Raw genomic sequence first — 20,850 nt, forward strand, 5'->3', positions numbered from 1 at the left:
CTACTGTGGAAGTACTGCTGTTTGCTAAAAAATGTTTATGTGAAAAAAATTTATTATTGCTCAGATTATAGATAAACAATCTTTTAAGCATTTGTCAGTTAATGAGGTACGACTTTTATACAATAATTTTTACTTGTCATATGTGGTTTCATAGATAATATCAAATATAGTTAATTATAGGTTTTGTATCCCGCGATTACTTTCTTCCGAGGTTTCTCCCAGTAATTTTTCCACTATTTCACTATTTCTGCTTTAAATTTTTTGGTGTGCGAATCCATTGCGTGTGTCCCTAGTGCAAAGTTCTCTTTAGACGATTCAGATATCCATTTTACTGGATACTATTTTGCAGGGTGGTGCGATCGGAAAATTTCTTGAAAAGGAAGCCCCTGAAGGTCCCAACATCGTCAGAAAAAAAACACTGGTCGATTAAGTAATTGGATAAGTTTTTCGGATCCCTGAATACGTATTCTATCGACAAAGTTCAAGAAAAAAATCACGATATCTTTTGACTGAATTTGAATCCATGTGCCTTGGAATTTCTCAGACTAGGCAGCTAGAACGCAAGTCACTAAGCCATCAGAGTTCGATGACATTGAATAGAATGTATATACATATTTCAGGTTTTTCATCATTTTCATATTGAAATCATGAGTCGCAAACTAGTTCATTGGAAAGAGGAGATGTTAGTTTCTTTTAGTATGTAAGCCTGAACGAAGTCTGAGTAAAAAATAACGGAAAAAATTTCATTGTCTTTACAGTACGCAATTTACATTAATGAAAAAATCGCGCTAATGTCCCAGCCTAAATTCGATGCTATCTAAACTGGGGCTTATTGCTCAACACCAATTCAACTATAATTTTATTTTTGGGCTTTCAACTGTAGTGAATTCTAATTACAATGGCAACCAAATTTTTATTGCAGATGTATGTAACAGAACTTTTGAAATATTCTGTAGTAGACATAATTTTTGTAAAAAAACTAACGTTTATCACAGTAAATTAAGTTCCACCATAGAGAACAAGAATTGGTAGAAAATATAAATGCACTACGTATATGAGGCTCTTTTACCGTCAAGCTTGAATCAGATGGCGCCAGGGCACGTCGCGGCTGTCATGGCCGTCTCACTCACACAACATTACTTTTCAGTATTGTATGTACATAGGAAATTAAAGTGTAGTGGTAAAGCGCAATATTTGAAATTTTGAAATGAATAAGGAAGACAAGAAAGAATATTATGGGAGCTTAAAAGTTTCAGAATTGAAAAAGCTTTTAAAAGGGAAAGGAGCAAGAGTCAGTGAAAGAAAAGCAGAACTCGTGGACAGGTAAGCCAGGACTTGGGAGCGGCAAAAATGTTGGTCTCCCAATTGCTTCGAGCCACTTATTTTTTTTTATCACACTATCAGAAGGAAATTTAAATTTCACTTTTTTATCGCAGGATATTACACTGCACTTCATTTTTCCTACTATCTTTAAACGTAAATGCAAACAAAAATTGTCTGCAAACAACAGCAATCATTTACAAAGGTTATGTCTTCTGCTTTGCTCATTACACAGATAGGCTCACGAACACAATACACAACTGTAAATTTGACGGTGTGTAAGTATGACAGCCGCGACGTGCCCTGGCGCCATCTGATTCAAGCTTGACGGTAAAAGAGCCTCATAAGATACGAGCCCTTAAGCCCCTCCACAGCCCCTACATAAGTCCATAGCTGGAAGGATTTTTCAATCTTATGTCCTACGATAGAAAAATAATTGGTCTTTTCCTTACAGAATTTTCTCAGGAATACGGAAAAAATAGTTTTTTCCAAGTCAATAGTCAGGTACATTTATTTATTTAACAATTTATGAAAAAATTCCAATTTTTTATCGAGTTTTTTTGCTTATATCTCCGCTTCTGTTGCTCTTATAGAAATATTTCAACTGTTAATCTCTTTGCCATCAAATTTCCTATAAAATGAACACTTTTGGAAATACATTATTTATTGGAAATTCACCAGAGGGCACTAATATATACTAACAAATCATTACATCATTTATTGTCAATAACACGTTTGTGTCGAAATATAAGAAAATGTAGATATTAAGTTATACAATAAAAAGCTATTTGCAAAATTGCAAAATAAGTATGAGTTTTTTTGTTGATTAATTTTTTAAAGTAAAACATGAAAGTAATATTACTAACTTCACGGTCGGCTGTTATCAACATTACGCTTCGGTTAAAACGCTGTATTTATTAATAGTAATGATAACATACAAACAAAAATTAACTTTTGTGAATTCTAATGTTTTAACAATTCTATTGCCAAGAAATTTTTAAAATCTCAGTCAATTTCGTATATTTATTTTTCCAACAAGCGTCATTGCATTTGTCATAAAAAACTAAAAATTAAAAAAAAAGATACCTTACTCTAAACTCGAGACGCAAGATACCAGCGTTTTTTTGAAACAACGAACTGATAATTACATTTTTTATTGCGTAAATATTTGTGGTTTATCTTCATGTACTTCTGCATTACACTGCCAGAGCACTTAATCAATTTTATTGAAAGGTAATATCAAAAACAATTAAGAAAGTCACATTGTAACAGACGGCGACATCTTAGCGCTCCCATATTTGTACCCTTTTCTTGCGACTAGTTGGCCAATCGGTTGCAGTGCGCATGTGGCAAAACACAAGCTATGGCTAGCGTTTCAATTCAAATAAGTTGTCGCGCATGATCATGCAATTACATAGTATTATACATTTAACATACTGAATTAACAAATTTAAATCAAAAAGCGATTGTAATAAAAAATATATTTATTCCGATTTTCGTGTACATTAAACTTTAATTTTTTTGAACATTATATTCAGTTTTTTATTAATGATATACTTTCGTAATATTCATCGTTTATCCATAAATTTTAGTGTTTCATTGTTATCGAGTCCGTCTTCCATTTTGTCTGGTATTTCGTTCGGAGTTAAAGGTATTTCGGGTACATCGTCGTATAAGCAGTCTTCTTCATCAGTCGTAACTTTAACATGAGCGATATTAAAGCAATTTTTCTTGAACAGCATTTGTAGATTTCTGTGCAAGTAAACTATTTGGTGCTATATTTAATAGTAATAAAAGCTTTTGAAGAAAAAAAATGAAAAAAAAAAAAAAAAAATGTCAACTCTAATTTTAAGTGCCCACTATTTTATAAGAATAAAGATATTTATTTTCAGTGTATTAATTTCGTTCCTATAATACAATGAAGATATACTTGGTAAGGATAAAAAAACGTAACTCAAGGATGAATTGCTTAAAAAATCTACATAACAAATCTATACAATACAATATGCTATGTTTATATCTGTATAGTTCCGTACAACAACTTAGTTAAATTCAAATGTCAGCCATAGCTGATGTTTAGTTTCATGCGCACTGCAATAGGTTGACTTTCTTGATTTTTTATTACACCCTTTCAATGAAATTAATAAAGTGCTCTGGCAGTTTCATGCAAAAATACATAAAGATTATTTTGTTGTCGACAAGGCAAGTAATCTGGCACGTGTGGTTTAAGTATTTAGGTTATAAAAAATAATTTTTTGATAAGTAAACAATGTTAGTGACCACTATGAGTTGAGTTGTTTTAATTTTTAATAATTTTTTTTAAGAATAACGGACTGTAAGCGCTCTAAATCGTGTAGTTAAAGTTTTTGAGTGATAAATGGCAATTTTCTAATTTATAAAAAAGGCCAATAAGCGCCCTGGGTAGTGTTGTTTCAATTTTTAGGTCATAAATAGTTTGTCGCAAACAAACAACGCCAGTAAGCGCTTTGGGTCGTGTGGTTTCAATTGTTGGGTTATTAATAATTCTTAGAAAACAAACAAGGTCAGAAAACGCTCAAAAAAATGCAACATCAGTTGCACAGTGGTGGGTTTCTGACGAGACTCGGAGGTTTCTTACACTTACATGTAGAAATGTTTAAAACGTATCACCAAACTTTGCCAGAAACGTCAGCAACGTCAGTAACTAAAATACACATTTAAATCGTAACCTAGTTGTTTCCTTTAGATTTTTATTAAGAATTGGGTTTGTTTGCACAAAAGTTTTATTGGTTAAATTAAATATCTTGGAATCACTTTAATTTTTTTTGTTTTAAAGATGGATTGACGAGATTGTAGGTAATAACATTAATGACAATGTTTTTAAATAATATTCAATAGTAAAAGAATGAAAAAAAATTATTTGCAGCTGACAGTTTTGATCAAGAAGAATTGGATCGGTTTTTTGGCATTTTTTTCTCTGGCTATAATATTCCTTTTGTCATCGTTAAATCGGTATGTTTCAGAAAATTTATTCAAAGACTGATTATGACTTACCAACTCGAAAAATACTTGCAACTATAACTTTTAGTTTGTGTTACAATTAAGTTAAAATTGTGTTTTTGAATGGTACAAATCGCGAGACGATGGTACGATTTACGAGCTACAAGTTACTGAAATGGTTAGAATACCCTGACTTCTGGGCAAAGATTGTTTCAATTAAAAATATCAGAAATATTGTCAGGAACATCATGAGGTATCTTACTAGTTTCTGACCGTGTCCAAAACTATGTAACATATACCTTAGGTAAGATATCCACCCACCACTGGTTCCGCCTTATCAAATACTGTATATTTATTTAAAAACTTGAAAACCATCAGTGCTATCTAACGCTAGGAAAAGTGCTAGGAAAAATCTCCACGACTCGTACGTTTGTAAATGGTGCTAATTAAGCATCTCATTTCCAGATCGTTTGGAGGTTGCATGACTTTGAGAAAGAAGTATCAAAAATTCTAATTTTTGACACAAGGATCTATAACTATGTATTAAATTATGTTTCATTATTTTAGACATAATATATGTGACAGATTGTAAAGCTCACTTATATCAGATTCACAACAGTTTCATCAGGTATTGCTGACATAGTTTATTAAAGCAACTTTAAAATTTAGTAACCTGAAAAACATCTTAGAAATATGTTAACGTCAACTGTTTGTAGTAAGAGCACATAGAAAAACATACTGTAATGTTAACCTCACAAGCAACGGTAAAGTTTAGACCATGGAATCGTTGCTGTAATTTTTACTATGATGTTCAGTAAACTGTACTGTAGTTTCACAAGAAATTGTGTTTATTACATATAAATTTGCTCTCCGTAGCCATATATTTATATTTGCAGTAAACTTCTTTTCCCTTAAATATCATCCTACTCTCCAGACGTTGTACAAAATTAAATAGAATTATAAAAAAATTTTTTGTCATTGATAACTTTTTACTTGAATCATAATGTTAATAAATAAACTACATCTGATACAAGGGAGAAAAATCGCGATATCCCACATAGTTATGTGGTGCAATTATTTTGACACACAAATATTTGTTTCTCACCTTTCCAGCGACCTTGTGCCCTGAAAATTTGACGAGTCTTTTTTAAGATATATACTCGTTGTAAAAAAAAAATTTAACCCAATCTTGATGTAAATTATATTTAGTATTTAACTTCCTTAACAACGTTGCGATGTTGCGAATGCAACGCTTCTTTAATGTTAAGGAAGTTATCCCTTCAAAAAAATTTTTTTTTAGATTCATTTAAAAATTCTGTATCTTCATTTTTATGTCTTCGAAAACGTATTTAAATTCTAGAGAAATAAGCTGTGCAGTTTTAGGTAAACGAAATCTTGTATTCATACCACATGGGCACTTACAAACTTTAAAAATTTTCTTTCCGTTTTTTCATAACTGAGTATACAATTATAAATAGTAAATAAAATAACATGAAAATTTGAAATGACCCATCCATTCAGTTTTTTAAAATATCTTAATTAGAAACTGGAGTGTAATACTTTAAGGTTGCTCATCACCTTTTTAAAAGTCGAGCCATCGCACTCAAATCAAAATCCATGGTAAAGTATCACTCAACGGATGTTAAGTTCAAATTTCAGAGCACGTTGCCGACCAAAATAAAAAAAAGTACATTCTAAATTCGAAATTTTAGCATTGGTCTCAAGAGGCATTTTAATTTTTTAACCAAAGTTTTAGCTTTTTTAAGCTAAAAGTTGAGCTACATGCTACAATAACTAGAAGCAGGTTATTTAAATAATCTTTTTCTTAATAAAATCGCCAAAGTCCAAGGTTGCCGAGCAAAAAAAAATGTATGACGTTTTGAACATCCGAAACTGGAGGCTAACCTTAGTGTGTAAATAAGCGGATTGATATCTAAAGTTTTACATATTGAACCTGCTATTCAATGTTTTCAGGTGTGATAAGGTAAATACCCCTATTTGTGGAGTATATCCCTATTCATGGAATATGAAAATGCATGTGCTTGTTATGCAACTTACTTGACCAAATAATTGTGATGCTTTTGTATTTAACGTATCTTTATGAATTCACAAGAAAATTTTCAACATACAACAAATGTCCAATTTTTAAGATAGTTCCATAAGTAGGGACGAAGGACATAATTTATCTTTTGAACTGTACATATTATGGTACCTAACTTCAACGAGTAACTTATATAATTTTAGTGAACAAATAAACGTTATAATTTTTTCTGTTAAATACAATACTGTTATGTCAGTGAAAAAACTTCAATTGTCTTAAAATTGTTTACTAAATTTACGTTTTTAAAAACGTTTTATCAGTAAGGACATAATATGAAAAAATAGGTACAAAATTTTATAATAATGCACATCTTAGTTTTATAATTTTTTTATAAAACAAAGTAATTTAACAATTAAAAACCATATCCAAAAATTAGAATAATAATGGTCAATTTATAGTGCACCAGCTAATACCCGAAATTTTTACTACTAGAGCTCACAATTGAAAGAAAAAAATTAAAGAAACAAGTATAATGAAATTTGTGGTTATAATAGGGACATTTACCTCAGTCTAATGTCACACAAATAACTAGTATAAGTATGATAAACCACCTTAAAATAATGCATTATTTTTGGAAATATCACGTCTGAAAACGTACATTTAACGTATGGATATTTCTAGATAGCTAGCTGTTATTGTTTATTTGACAAAAGATTGACACGATATACTCCTTAACTGTAATAAGATTACATGTAAAATCCATATATACTTCACCAGGATTTGACTTGGAAAACATCAGAATATTTATGATGGGAATTGCATTACTTAAAAATGTTTTCTAGCGTGCGCCCACGAGAAGAGATGTTGATTCATAAAGTAACGAGCATATAGGCGCACATTTTGGAGACACGTGGAAGGGGTATACCGAACGTGTGCCTACGAAGAGAGGAGTAGATCTGTTAACGAAAGCTATACAGCTGAGCGCACAGCTAAAGCAGGCGATGACACGAGTTCTTCCTTTTTGACTGCAATTGAGCATATGCTATATTTTGAAATCCAGTATTATTTTGCAAAAGTATTCAACTTTTTTTTTCAAGGATTTTAGTTTAGCTAAAACCACTAATTTTTTATTTTTCCTCATCATAATTGTTATGAACTGTTTTGCTATCTTAGGATCGATTCTTAGTGTCAGCAGATTTTTTTTATGCATTTTTTTATTCTGGTTTAATTGTTTGAATTCTATTTGAAAAGGTGGTAATAATTATTTTAAATAATTTTAATGGATAGCTTTATATCTATAGCTGACATTTCCACTCCTCTCTTCGTATATTCCTTCCATGTATCTTCAAAAAGTGCGCCTATATGCTCATTTCCTCGTGAATTGACTCCTCTTCTTGTAGGCGAACGCTGTTCGATACGAGTCTCGCACTCTCAAAAAATTTGCGCCTGGTTCGATGGCTGGCCGTGGCGGGTCGCCTCGATCAGTGCCAAAAAGCCGTCTCGCATCGTAGCATTGGCGTTAGCTATCTCTCTACTCATCTCTGGTTGTATATATGTATACGACTAAGGCTTTAGTTTCTCGATGACTAAAGTTTCTTGAATTAATATTGTTCTCAATGTTTGTTTTATCCATGTTAGTTGAGTTATCTATTTCAGTGACTTTTATTTCAGGGTTGTTTAATTTATCAGTCATAACTTCACAGTTATCTTGTAATGATTGTGTTAAAGATTATGAGGTTCAGTAATACTTTCTAAACTCATACAATTACAGATCAGTTTATTGTTTTGTTAATAAAAGTTTTTTGTTTAAATATTTTCTGCCTTGGACGAAATCTGCTTGATCTTGTTCTTTTAGTTTTCCATTTGTCCGTTTTCTGTTTCAATGTTGTTTTTCATTGTTATTCTAGGTATTCTTTGTTTTTGTAGTACAGGTTTGAGTTATACATTTGTGCAAGAATTTTTATTCACTTTTTTCAATACTCTTTTATAGTTGTTTTTTAGTGATATTTTGTTTTCTTTACATTTATGTATGAGATAATTAAAAATTTCCTTTTTCTTCGTTCTTTCTTCATTTAACTGTTTTAACAATGTATTTTCCTTTTTAAGTACCTTAAATTCTATATCCGTATCAGTAACAGTAGTATTATGTGCTGCTTGTGACTTGTCCATTATTTTTTTAAGAAACTCGTTTCTTATCTTATCAGTTTTTTTTATAAATTTTATTTGCGCAGTAATTATTCTTTCTTGAATACATAGTCCTTGATTTTCTAGAATAAGAAAAACTTCATTTTAATGACAATGTTCTAGTATATCTATATGCACTGTATATGTAGTGATAATATCTGTACCTAGCTTCTCGATTTTATTCATTCTATCGCTGATTTAAGATCCCACGGGTGCCTTAGTAATATTCTAAGATGATTAAATTGTATTTAATGTTTTTAGCGCCTTCTTCGTAGACTTTCATAAATATCTTGTAGGTCAGTGTTTTGAAATACGAAATAAATTTCCGTCTTCTAAAAAAGTACATGTTAGTCAGAAGAGTAGTAAAAGGTTCACGATTTTTTTCCTACGCACCCTAAGTCCACAAAAATTTGATTTGATCATTTTTAGGTACTTATAATCTTGTATGTTTAATTTTATTGTAATCTTTTAGGTCAATCAATGTATGACAAATCTCTTGAACATTGAAAATCATCTTAAATAGCATGGTTTAAAATCGATAAAAGTGCAGAGTTAATTAAATATGTTATCATTTTTCAGTATTATACATTTTATTTCGAAACAAAACGACAAAATAAACGAAAACATTTTTGGAAAAATGTTTCAATTGGTAAATTAAATGTGGTTTCTTTAAATAGTTGAAAAATTTTTTTTTTTATATCAAATAAAGTAGCAGATTAAACATCTTTTACAGATTCGTAAACTATTCAAAAATCACCTACAATACTTCTAAGGAATCAGACATTGCTATGTAATTAGTTAAATATGAATCAAATCAATATTATTTTTTAATGTGCATATTAAGTCTGGTAACTACATGTGGTTCCACTGTTCGTGGCAAAAATTGGAAACCTTTTTTTTTCAATCTTCAAACCTTGTTACTAGTGCAACAAAGTCTTGAAATCTAATCTCGCCATTTTTAGCGCTGCAGTGTATACAAATACATATTATTCTACCTATCTAAAAAGATAGAAGATTAAGGTTATTACTATTAGAGTTATAATGAAAAGCTAATTTTTCACTTTAAAATTCTTTATTCATCGATTTTGACGCGCTGTTTAAATCTCGATAAATGTTCTGCATCAGTTTCTTGACTCCTAAAATTGTATACATTAAAGGCATTTAAAGTATTCTTCCAATTCGCCTTCTTGCGACTATAGGCACAGTTAAAACTTTTGTGAGCCCTAAAGGCTGTTTTTTTGTCAACTTTGTTGAGTTGTGATGTATATTTTTGGTAAAGTAGTTCGACGTTCGATATCCCCACAAAGGGCTGGTGAGCTAAACTGTTTCTTGACCTTAGTTTCCAGGAAACATGACTGCTTGGATACCTCAGGGTAATCTTCTTTGGCCTGCTGTTGTAGCATGAGACTGATCAGGAGAAAAATTACGATGTCGGAAGCGTTGGAGCTAGTAGTAGAGCTTTTTCCCAACGTCTCTTTGTGTTACTCTGGAGACGTGAGTGTCTAAAACACATATATTGTGCAGAGCTCAGTCATTTTGATGATCTGAACTGGGCAAATTGGTTCGTGACGCTTGGCTGTTGGAGACTATTCCATTTGCTTGAGTTTAATTAACTTCTGTAGCTTCGCTGTTAGACCTCGTAGAGGATCCGAGAAGATCGGTGATTCCTGGTTGAACGATTAGAGTCGAGAGGGTAATGTTGGGTTGTTGGTAGTCAGGATATTCAGCCTCATGGTAAAAAACTCCGCTCGTGATGTCTGCCAGTTGCCCGCTTTATATAGTCTTTTAGTAAACGAATAGTTTCTGAAGAATATAAAAAAAGTGTTTGTTGGCAAGGTAGTTTTAGATTAGATGGCCCTGAAAAAACTCTTTGAGATTGATGGTCAATTAGGGAACGTAAATAATTAAGATAGCTCTTGAAAGGGCTCGTGATGATACTTCCAGTCATTTCTTATTATTATTCTTGACAATGGAGAGCCAGCTGTGGCTAGCTACCCTTGGAGTCTCTGCATATGGAGACTGTACTGGAAGGAGATGCGCTGCCGGCCGCAGAATACCTCGTCTTGAGGTCGTTCCTCGGATAACCAACCGTTTACCGTTGGTTGGGGAAGTGGGCCTGAAGGATACTTCTTCAGTAGGTATGCCAATGGGACGTACCACTTAGGAGGAGGCTAATAAATTTCCAGCCAGTGTTGCTGCCCAAACTCTTCAGGGTTGTTTTTCCTGGCTTGCTGTTGTAGCAAAATCTTTTTTGGTAGCATTATAATGGTTTGAAGAACGGTCACGAAACCCCAAATTGTTAGAGCAGATTGTGCTCTGGCTTAATGTCTCCTAGTGTAACACGGGAGACGTTAGCGCTAAAAATTCCTTTTATTCGTGGCACTCGTTAATCTTGGTGGTTCAGGATTAAATTCGACGTAAGTCGCTTGTCTATTCTAGAAGAGTGTCGTCGGTAGCCGGGATACCCAGCTGCACGACTCACAACTCTATTCGTGGAACACTGTCGGTGAACGGCTATAGTATTTGGCAATTTTCTTGGGATATTATAATCAAACGCACTTTTTTCCATTGCAGGTAGCTTAGATTTTATTTCTATGCCACCTAATCGATTCTACTAAACTTAAGCGAAAACCTGGCGTATTTTTGCAAAAGTTTGAGCTCATTTATTGCTATTGTTATGAATTTTATGAAGATATGAACTATACAAAAACCATCTAGGAAGTGTCTTGAATCAGTATGCAGAATTTTAGTAAAATTGGTTGAGTAGTTCCTGGTAAGCGATTACAATGGTTTTTGGGACGTTGCTTTGTATATTAGTAAAATGTAATTGTAAGTATTTGTCTTTTTATTTCATGTTAATGAAGGCGTTTTCATATAGTTTCTGTTGAAAGTATAAAGAGTGTGCAAAAGTACGGTGTATATACACTATGTAGTCTTTTCAAATAATGCGTGTGTTTGGTGTTTTGCTTTTATTGTTGCTATAAATATAGATAAGTAGACGCAACAAAGAGTTTTTGCTTAAATTTGTCATACGACAGAACGCTAGAAATGATTTATAAGGAATGAAAAGGTAATTAATAATAATTAAAATCATTACAGGTCTTACGCTTTATACATTATTATAAAATGCTTATTTACTTAGGTATTTAAAGATACCTACAGGCTACGTTGATTCGATACCATTGGCTTTCTCTCAGGTTTCACTTCATCTGCTCCATGCACGCTGAGCAGTGTTACATGGAGTGCAAATAACTATTCGCAGAATTTGTGGACTTTATTTTGACTTGAGTTAGTGACTATAAAAAGTGCATCCTTCCAATTTGAGTTGGATAGACAAGTATAACTTTAAGTTGAAGTGATTATTTGGAATAAAACATCTGTAATACCAAAAAAGCATTAGAAATTGTGGATGAAACTGTAAAAGATTTTTGTTACAGTAAAGTATCCTTCGTAAATAAATAATGATTTAAGTAGGATACTTTTGTCAAATTATTTTAGTACGAAGAAATGAAAATAAAATTACTGTTGTCTAAGAAACTATGTAATATTATAATATCTAGCCTTTGTTTAACACTTGACGTTCAAAAATTAAAGTACGTTTGATGAATTAAAAATCATTCTCTTTATAATTTAAAATAAAAGAAGGCAAAATAAAAATTTTTGTAATTCCTTGTGCATGAAAAACAAATTTGTGCTTAAAAATCTCAAATGATATTGATAATTTATTAACTAGTGATGCTACATTAACATCTCACAATAAATATATACACATATGTAAGGCTCTCTACTTTTTCCTTGCAAACCTTACATTTTACATCTTCCTTTTCTTTTTAATATTTTTTTTTGCATTAATTTATACAATAAATATGTAGGTCTTTTTTTGAATTTATTCTTTTGGCATCTTAGGATAAACTTGCACAAGAGCTTTATAAAAGTTTTGATAATGGTCACCTCGTTTGCTCGATATTTTGACTTCGTAATAAATGTTTGAATGAGTTAATAAATCTGTTGTATCCCGCTACTAGCAAAAAAGACTGTCATGACTACGTATGCAACCCTGTTCTATCAATAAGTTGGATTCGATACTTGTTAAGTATTGGTATTATTTAGCGATAAAATTATGAGAAATGATAAAAGGTAGGATAGATGAATTTAAGTTTTACGTCAGAATTTTTTAACGTGAACTTGTTTGAACACCTCTGCCCCTTGTGTGTCATCAACAGTAAACAAATTACATACCCCCTCTCAAAAGTGTTAACTTAACTAATGGACAGCCTCTTATTTCTTTTGTCTTTTCCTCTTGCCCATTCGTATCTATATAATAACTTTGTCTTATAGGGCTTTTTTTTTAGTGCCCATCGTTACTTCTCTGCTGTCCATATCTTTTTCTCTTCGATTCATTTATCTTTCTTTTTCTGATTTTATTGTGGTTTTTTTGCACACTTTTTTTAGCCTGCTTAGTCTTTCTTCTAGATCATGGCATTCCTGAATTTTTCATGGCTTTTTTTTGTGAATTTGATTGTAGTTTAATTTCTTGATTTTGTGTTGTCTTTAGTTACGTTGATTCTAGTATTAATGTTTCCTGTGTCTATTATTTTTACGGTTATCCTCTTTTTAATTTTTACTTACTGTTGATAAAATAACAATTTTTTCACCTTTCAATGGTTAACTAGATATCTTCTTTACCAACAATGAAAATGTTTTTCTCCAATTTTTAAAAGTTTAGGGTTTTTCTAAACAACTTAATTTGCAAACAATATTATTGATCCTTTTGATATATTGTAGTTTGCTATTTTTCTTCCCACTTGATTTTAATGCTTATGGGAAATCCGATATCCTCTTCACCAATTTTCTCGCTGTTGTCAAGTTGGTAGACTTCTTTTCTGGCTTGACTCTCTATTTATTAATTCTTTTATCACCTTTTTCCTTGCTTCCAACTTCACTGTTCTTTACTATATTCCTCACGATTTCTTACTTTTTCAGTAATTAATACTACTTTTGCACTCACAACTTCATTTTGATTCTACTTTATCTCTGAGCTACTTAGTTAATTACCACTGATTTTGTTTCTTTCACAAATTTGATCATTTCAAACTGTATGTGCTCTCACTTTTCTTCACTTTTATATCATCTTGTCTTGTAATTTTTTGGAATCCATACAATTTCACTTCCACTGCCTGTTTTTGATCATGCTCTTTAATTTTTTTTTTCCTCTATCTGTTGACACCTGTATTGATCTTTTAATTTCTCTTGTTTTTAAAAAAACATACCAGCTCTCTTCAAAATTTCCACTCTTTAACACGTTAACTACATAAGTTAAATTATTTTTAATTATTACCATTACTTGTGTAACTAATGTCTCTTTTTTTTTCTTCAGACGCATAGAAAGAAAAATAGCTGTAAGTGTAAAGAGACAATTTTAGAGGGCTTATCTACTGCACCTCCGTCAAATTGGATCACAAGCTGTAGTTTTTTCCTAAAAAGTTTCATCGGCAAACTTTTCTGTGTCGTTTCGAGCCAGCGTGTGACCGAGGTTCGCAACTCATTATAAAAGGTTCTGAAGGCCCTCAGAAAAGTGAATGAGAACGGTAGATTTGGGATTTCAGAGTCTGCCTCTACTAGTTCACGATCCACTATGAGAGAATTATTTTTTGAAAAGGAGATTAGGTTGATCAGACTGCACATCTGCTACCTCCTAGACTGTTATTTTTAAAGCTAGCCACATCCCAGTTTCTTACTGGTTTTCTAAGTGGTTCCTTAAACGGTAGTGCAGACTCCATCCATGAAATTTCATAGTCTACCATAAGCCAATTATGTCTTAAGTAGTTGAATAATCTAGTTAAAGTAAGAGCTTTTGTCCCATCCACTTAACTACAGAATCCTTCTAGATGTCCCTCTAGACCTTGCTGGTATCGGAATAGCCTCACTTACAAGCTTTAATGTATTTAGTTCATTAAAAATGAAAGCAAGTTGACCCTAAGTTCTCAGGTTATAGAAAATTTATTGTTTCACGTATTACACTTGTGTTAAATGCAACAAACCAAAAGAGATAAAATAGTAACTTACTTACTGCTTGAAATTACTACTATCTAATAAGTAATTAAAATCATCGTTGAAGTTACTTGACACATGTAAAACTATTTTTCCATTTGCATAACAATTACTTTTCATTAATTTTTAAAAAATACAGCTAAAAACAAAAGTAAAAAATGTAAAATCCATTTTGTTTATTATTTATTGGAGTTTCTGTGGGATTTTATCTTTAAGGACTTATGTCATTATAATTTTATTTATATATATTTGTTTGTCTTACAACATTAAGAAATAAATTTTTCAAGCAATAAAAATATCTCATCTTCATGCAAACCTTAAGCAATATTTACAATTAATAGCAAGAATACGAATACGATAACTGAATGTAATTCATTGCTCCAGCAACAATGTGGTTCTTAATTTAACATTTATAAATGCGAATTTCTATAAAACGTGTAGCTTACAACAAAAAGTTTTCTAGCACAATAATTACGATAGCTTGTTTCCTCAATGAACCTGTATTTAATGTCAATTTGATTGTTATTAATTATTTTTGGATCACTAAAAAGTTTGTTTGGATTTCTTACATTTCTTTTACACAAAAAAATATTCTCCTTACCAGCTTCTTAATCCTACGTAACACTTGCAACTTTTTTTAAAATAGTTAGATATCGTAGAAAAAATCTGAGTGTTTAATAAATTGATACTTAATATTTTGGTGCAAAATCTACATAAATTATGAAAAATCTTTTTGCCCAAAGTAAGTCGAAGAACAAAAATATTTTTTTTAAATATTTATTATTTCCTATTTTTTAAAAAATTATATCAATTGAAGTGGTACTAATATTTAGAAAAATTAATTCCAATAAGCTCTGCAGTTTTTTAGTCTGACTGTAATTAATTGTATTCAGGAAATGAAAGTACTTACAACTATAATCTGATAAAAATTTACTCAGAAGATTTATCTAAATATCTTTCAAAAAATGTATATCCACTAAAATTAAATCATCTGCTTACGCATGAAAAATTTGTAATAATTACTCGTAAGTTTCATGTAGATGATACTATAGCACTTTGAATGTTAATTAATAATTTTTGACTAGATCACCATGTTTTATTTCCAGGTTTGGATATTGCACACTTGAGAGATACACTAAAAAAATTTTTACGTTGTATTTCATGAATTCGTTATTTCTTAAATATTTTTGCTAATTTAGCAATAGTAAAAAAATTTTAAATGTTTTTGAAACGCATCTACTTTAATGTAATTATCGAGTAAACACATTTTATAGGCATACCTTAGCTGATCAGACATCAGATACTCTTTTTCGTGAAATAATAAAAAAAAAAAAAAATGAAATTAGCCGGTATCCATTTTCTATGAAAAACCATCTACTTTATTACAAAATTCATTAACACTCTAGAATTTTTATTAATACGTTTGGATTACTTTTAAGCTTGAACTCATTTTACCACTCCTGATTTTAGAAGCTGAAGGCCTGTTATGCTAAACCTAAGAAACCCAAACAAGCTCGGACCAAATAAAAAAGTGTAATTCGATATTACTAAACCCCAGACAGGCCGAAGGCCTGTTATGCTTAACCCACGAAACCTGAATACCTAAACACCAGTCTGTACCTAAACATCTGTCTGAGGCTTAGGTGTTCGGGTTTTAGGGCCTAAGCATAATAGACCTTCAGCCTATCTGGGGTTTATTATTGTAGATATACACTTTTCTATTTGTTCATAACTTAAAAAGTTCAAAGTCTGATGCTTTTACTTTTCAGGTCTGTGGCCTGTTTGCGTTCAATTATGTTGGGATTCAATGCTTGTGTCTTATATCAGAATGTATACTCATATTTAAATGTAAGTAGTCGATTATTATTAATATCATAACTTAATGAAGTTTGTGTGATTGTCATTGTCGCATTGTCTTAGTCATAGTTACAGAGCTATGCAATTAAGAGTAATCGTTTGCAAGTGAAAAAACGATTATTAATTGACCTTTATGCTCCAATGAGATTTGTTAAGTATTTGATTGAAAAAAAAAAAAATTGAAATCTTTCACTGAAAAAATAGTTTTTTAGACATGTCCGCCATACTGGATACGCCATTCTGAATTAAAAAAATCTGACTTTAAATTCAAAATCAGTGACCTCGAGAATCCTGGTGTACAAGTTCTCACGAAATTAAAACGTGTTTTCCCAGATTTCCCTGCCATAGTAGGTCCACAATTTTAAATTTCAAAAATATGACCTTGAATTCCAGATGACCAGATCACTCACCTCTAAAACATATATTTCAAACTTTTCTTACCCGCGAAACCAAAGGTACACTACTGGAATGGAAAATAATATAATTTTATCTCTTTTTATGCTTTTCCTACTTCTTAAGATTTGTTATAAGCGGTCTATTGGGGTGGGCGGCTTAGAACAACGAAAGGGAGTCAGGGTGGACGAGAATCCTCTCCCAGGGAGTCGAATGGGCCGTAGAGATGAATCCACGGAGAGAATCCTGGATTGGAGACTCTAGGCGTAGTGAGGTAGTGCTTCTGCTGGATTCCAATACCACAGCTGAAGTTGGTATCGCTGTTGGGTAGTTTGGCAGTCAGGATCGAGCAGCAGTAAACATCCAACGCTGGAGACCACAGGCGTGGAGAGGTAGTGCTTCTGCTGGGTTTCGATGCCACTGCTGGAGCTAGTGTCGCTAGTGAATGGTTGAGCAGTGACTCACAGTGGTTGAGACGAATCCGTTGGCATGAGATGCGATTACTAGCGCAAAAGAGCCTCGATTGTTTGTCCGATTCTTCCAGTAGTTGGACAACAGTGCCTCGTAGTGTGGATAATGATGGTGAGAGTGGGTAGAGTAAGAGTTCATACATCGAGTTTAATGTGGCATTAAACATAGGAATTTTATTCAAATTAATTTGTGCTCTAGCCACTGCCTTAGCGTAGGTCTCGTCGAGTGAGCGAGAGCCTAGCTTTGGCTAAGATCGTGTAATCTGGAATGATGAGTTCGAGAAGTCACGCAGCCCTTCTTATGTACTATAAAAATACATAAACAACCTTCTTACTTGCGATGTTTGCCAGAAACTATTAGTTACCACCTAGCGCGCGGTAGGTGGTACTATAAAGCTCAAAGTTTTGAAATCAGAGCTGCGCGCGACATTTAAAAATCAAATTTATGTAAAACGATTGAATTTAAAGAATAATAATTATTCTAATAATTAATAATAAATAAAATTATACCCCGGGTGGTAACAGGTTATGTGTTATGAATGCAAGTGTTTTATTGGTAGTGAATAATATATTTGTCTAAATTAAATGGTCTACAGTCATTTATAAGAAATAAACTTTCGAGTCACAAAAAGTATTTTAAAAAATATCAGATTTCAGAGAAAAAATATTTTGTTCGAGGAATGTTTGGAGGGTAGGATTTTTTTATCGATTGGCGTTCACGAGATATTTTAATTTGAAAAAAAAATCATAATATTCCACTGTGGGGCGTCTTAATGCCATTGAGGAGACTATTGCAGGTGTTGAGACTGCTATTTGCAGATTAAAACAGGAAGCTAACTGAGGTTTTGATGGTCGTACTGAAATCTTCATGCAAAAATTGTGCAAAGATTGTCGTTACCACTGTCACTATTATTTACTTGATTACTGTCTCAGAGTCACATGTGCCCAGAATGGAAATCATCGTTTGTTATACTTGTTTGTAAAAACAAAGGCAGTAAGTCTATTGCACTGAATTGCAGGCCTATTCCTGCTCTGGGGATTGTCGCCCAATTGTTTGATAGTATTGTTGCACTTAAGAAGGTTCGGAAGTATCATTCAAAGGGGCGAGGAAGGGGGAGTCCCCTCTGCCCGCTCAGCTTGGTCCCCTTTACTGCGCACCCCCTCTTGCACCCCACAAACTCAATATTTTCCTTACGTTTAACGTTTGCATTGTTAAAAATGCACTATAACATGCCTCGAAATTTAGCCTACCGAATAATTAAATATTAATTACTTGTAGGTAGATTTTTTTTAACACCTTTGCATTTTCCAAAAAGTTTTGTCCATTTAAGCGAGACAAAGGGGTTACTTTCTACAAGAGCCTATGTTAATCACATGATTTTCGTTTGTACAATTCTTATAAAAATTACCTATAACAAGTATTGAAAAAATTCACATTAATTCTACGTATTCTAGACTTTCAAGAAAACACAATATTAGTGTGATCTCTGCATTTTATTATTACTTCCGAACCTCTGTAAATTGAGTTCTTATTTAGCAGATATCTCAGCTGATGAGCGGCATGGTTTTATACGGGGCAGATCCTCAGTTACAAACCTAATGATCTATAGTAACTCGATCTTTGAGGCGTTATAAATCGATTGCCAGCTTGATTTGGTGTACTTCGATATTTCAAAAGTTTTTTATTCTATCGACCACAGTATTTTAATATTGAAGCTTTATCGGGTCGGTCCGAGTGGTTCATTGTTGACCTTCCTGCGCTCTTACCTTAGTGACCGTTTTTAGGCTGTTAAACTGGGTTATTGTTTGCCGCGTTTAGTTAATCTTGGATCAGTGGTACCCCAGGGCTCTTACCCTGGCCCCCTGCTATTTCTTGTTAATATTAATGTTTTAAAAGATTATTTTTCATAGAAATTATTGTTATTCGCAAATGATTGAAAAACTATTAGGATAGTCCAAAGGAAGATGATTGCGCAGCCTTGCAAGCTGTTATAGACAGGTTCTGTAACTAGCGTGAGATAAATAAGCTTTCTTGTAATAAGCAGAAATGTTGTACTATAACATTTACGAGGTCTTGCCAGCGTATTATGTGCAATGGGAGATATTATTGTTGATGGAGCCACTGATGTTAGTGTCCTTAGTGTTATTTTTTAATCTTTTTTTACGTATATCAAGAATATTCAGAGGGTGATGTTGAAAACTTATCGCATGCTGGGATTTCTCAAAAGGAGGTGCAGTGATTTTACTAATTTGTAATCTGTTATATACGTGCACAAATCATTGGTTATGCCTGCATTCCTTTATGGATCCCAGGTATGGTGGCCCTCTACACATCAGTCTATTTAGGAGTTAAATAAGATTCAGCAGATATTTCTAAGATTTTTGGTGGTTAAGTCTGACAGGTCTATCTCTACGTTAGATCATGATTATACTCAGATAGAATTGAAATTTGGGTGGAAGATATCGATCTGCTACACTTATTTAATGATCATTGTCTCGTACATAAAATATTTAATGGTTATTGTGCATTATTTGCTCCATAAATGAAATCCGACTCAGCTAGGAACCAAAGACCGATCTTTAAATCGTATACAACGCGCAACTACACTCATTACTCCATTATTCTTCGCTTATGAAGGGTGTTGAATTAACGTCCTAGTGAGCTGGTGAAAACAAATAATATTTATCTTTAAGCCTTTAGTGTTGGACTTTTTAACATCCTAAAAATTTTCTTATAGTGCTGGTATATTTGTATTTTTTTCATTACATTATGCTTCGTAAAGGGCATTAGCCTGTTGGTTTCTTGAATAAATGAATAAATAAATAAATAAAAATCTCTCCCACGAAACCATATATTAAATTTCTTATTATCTATGAAAATAAAACTCTACAATCGTGCTTACTCACCAAATTGTCTACCTTTTAACCCATCACACTTCTAAAATCTACCGTTAGCAGACAACAAGCACCCTAACCCACCTTTTTGAAGAAACAGCGAGTTAAGTCACCAATTTTTTTTTTTGAAACAATTAAATTCCACACTATAAGTTGGCTGATTCATCAAATTATCCATTTTCTGACCTACCTGGAGCTCAGCATGTAAATTTTAACAAATATTTTGACTGCCCATTCTATTGAAAAACAACTACGTGCCAATCACTTTTGTTTAAACTCACCATAATTCTTACTTCCGAGAACTGAAACTAAAAAAATTTTGTTTTCGAAGTTGTAATCGCATGTTTATCACTAGCATTCCTTACTCGTGTGTTTCTAAATCTTGTACGTCATGATCTGTTGAATATGATCCAAAAGCTTACAAAAAAAAAAAAAAGTATAGACTATCACTAGGTTTTTGATCAGTCAATCAAATACAAGTGTGGCCTTTGTTATAGAGCCCGATTTCGCACAAGAGTGGCTGATCAACCTGTTGACTAAGAAAGACTCGCTAGGGTTCGGGTTAAGATGTCGGAAAATAGTGATTCAATTAATCTTGGAAGATTAATAAACAGCCATAAAACAGGTGTATTATTCTGCTAACATTCTGGTGATATGGGT

The 20,850-nt window shown here is 32.4% G+C and overlaps 1 protein-coding gene across 2 annotated transcripts in view; it reads left to right on the top strand.

Annotated features, from left to right (window-relative positions):
• mre11 (double strand break repair nuclease mre11) overlaps positions 1 to 20,850 on the top strand; it is a 167,991-nt gene that overhangs the window by 79,201 nt on the left and 67,940 nt on the right. The gene's annotated exons all lie outside the window — the stretch shown is intronic.

The sequence above is a fragment of the Copidosoma floridanum genome, unplaced genomic scaffold, assembly GCF_036245765.1.
Source record: "Copidosoma floridanum isolate Cflo_tuat_1 unplaced genomic scaffold, Cflo_Japanese_pri ptg000030l, whole genome shotgun sequence".
Lineage (NCBI taxonomy): Eukaryota > Metazoa > Arthropoda > Insecta > Hymenoptera > Encyrtidae > Copidosoma > Copidosoma floridanum.